The following is a 2663-nucleotide window of genomic DNA, read 5'->3' on the forward strand; positions in this document are numbered from 1 at the left end:
TATAAGCTGGATTTACCCGATGAGTTAGAAGGAATTCATTCAACCTTCCATGTTTCTCATCTGAGGAAGTGTCTAGCTGATGACACGTCTCACGTGCCATTAATGGACATTGAGGTTGATGAACAATTGAACTACATCGAGCAACCGATAAAGATCGTTGATCGCAAGGAGAAGCAGCTTCGTCACAAAACTATACCTTTGGTAAAAGTAATATGGAAACACCGCAAGGGATCAGATGCTACTTGGGAAGCCGAGGATGAGATGCGCAAGTTTTACCCTAGTTTGTTTATATAATAGTTAGGTTTCGGGGACGAAACCTCCTTAAGGGGTGAAGACTTGTAACATCCTAAATTTTTATAATGTTAAATAAAAGAAAGTTATGTTTAGTGATTTCACGTTTTAGTTATTTAATGTCGAGTAAGGAACGGGTCATGGGCTTAGATTACGTAAGATGGGTTAAATGAGAATGGGCCTTGGGTCCGTGGGCTTGAGAGATATAAATACCCATCCCAAGCCCAAGATATCATTTTATTTCCATCTTTCTCTTTTACACACTCAAAAACACACACATAACCGACCGAGATCCGAAGTCGAGACCCGAGATTTTGCTGGTAGATCTGAGTTGGAAAGGTAAGAACTAATCCCGCAAAGCTAATATTACTGAAAATGGTTAGGATTTGACGGGTTAATCGGACCCGAAACACAACTGCCCAAATCGGACCCCTAAAACGTCGATTTTAGGCCGATTTGATGGTTGGGATTTGTAGGCGCCGATCACACGATTCCGTGGGTACCAAAATCGAGTTATTTGGCTAAGAAACGAAGGAGTTATGGGCAAACAGATCTGCAGTGCGACAACTTCGCCTTCATCTGGGCAACTTCGCCTTCAAGCGATGAACTTCGCCTGCAAGCTAAGTTCGCCTGATGAACTTCGCCTGCAAGCCAAGTTCGCCTGATGATAAGTTCGCCTGAAGCCAAGTTCGCCTGATGGCAACTTCGCTGAAATGGTAACTTCGCCTAAGGTTTAACTTCGCCTAAAAGCCAAGTTCGCCTGAGGTTTAACTTCGCCTAAAAGCCAAGTTCGCCTGAGGTTTAACTTCGCCTAAAAGCCAAGTTCGCCTAAGGTTTAACTTCGCCTAAAAGCCAAGTTCGCCTGAGGTTTAACTTCGCCTAAAAGCCAAGTTCGCCTAAGGTTTAACTTCGCCTGAAGCCAAGTTCGCCTAAGGTTTAACTTCGCCTGAAGCCAAGTTCGCCTAAGGTTTAACTTCGCCTAAAGTGAAGTTCGCTTAGAAAATAAATTAAAAACCTAATGGAAAATGTGTTAAGGCAGTTATCGAAAATAAAATTTTTCCAAGCTGACCTGGCAGCTTAACCCCAGCCAGGGGCTCTGCCCCTTGGACCCCGCTAGGGGCTGCCGCCCCTAGAACCCCGCTGCCAGGGGCGCTGCCCCCGGACCCCCGTTCGTTGTGGGTCATTTATAGATAGAAATACAAAGCGTGTAGTAGTAGTTAATTGATATGTGTAAATATTATACAGTTAGCCGAGCCCAGTTAAAGAAAGGAATTACGATCAACGGCGAGCGTAACAGGATCCAGGTGAGTTTCTAGCCCCATTCCTTGTTATGTTTTCGGGGCTGTGTGCATACTTGATGTGTTGTTAATACATTTATCCTAAGTGATAAGTGTATGCCATATGTGATATATGTGATATGTATGAATGATTGCTTGATGGTACGTGAACGATCTTCGGATATTGCACGTACTGTCAGGTTGTAACGTTATAAATATGGCAAGTATGATATGTATGTTTACGTGTATGAACGTAATAAAGTTAATAAAAGAAGGAAATGACGGTTGTATGGTTGTATGGTTACGAAAAGGGTACCAAGCCCTAATAATACTCGAGGTATGTTGCATGGTTGTATGGTAACGAAGAGGAAACTGAACCCTACTAATATTCGAAAGCAAGGGACCAGACCCTTATAATATCTGTGATGTTAGGGACCAGACCCTTATAATATCTGTGATGTTAGGGACCAGACCCTTACAATATCTGTGATGTTAGGGACCAGACCCTTATAATATCTGTGATGTTAGGGACCAGACCCTTACAATATCTGTGATGTTAGGGACCAGACCCTTATAATATCTGTGATGTTAGGGACCAGACCCTTATAATATCTGTGATGTTAGGGACCAGACCCTTACAATATCTGTGATGTTAGGGACCAGACCCTTATAATATCTGTGATGTTAGGGACCAGACCCTTATAATATCTGTGAGGTTATAGGGCGAAAGGCTCTTTAAAACGTATGATTATGAATGTAAAGAAAGTATGTAAGTAAGAAAGAAAGTATGTAAGTAAGAATGAAGGTATGAGTACTTATGTGTGTATAAGAGAAAGTTATGAGGTTAAGTACGTATGTATGTAAGAAGGTGTTGTATAGTATTGTATGATTAACTAGAACTCACTCAGCGTAGCTGACTTTTAGTATGCACGCAGGTGAGTAGGATGAGACAGCTGGCTTGAGTGGAGGACACATGGCAGAAGACTAAAGCCTGGCATCTGAAGATCTGATATGTTTTATAAGTTATGTTTTGATTTTGAAAGACAAGAGGAATGTTTTAAGACATGATTATGAATTGATATGTAATGTTTTATG

This window comes from Bidens hawaiensis, unplaced genomic scaffold, assembly GCF_021521415.1.
Source record: "Bidens hawaiensis isolate Kalapana, Puna unplaced genomic scaffold, B.hawaiensis_p1.1 tig00049199_1, whole genome shotgun sequence".
NCBI classification, from domain to species: Eukaryota; Viridiplantae; Streptophyta; class Magnoliopsida; order Asterales; family Asteraceae; genus Bidens; species Bidens hawaiensis.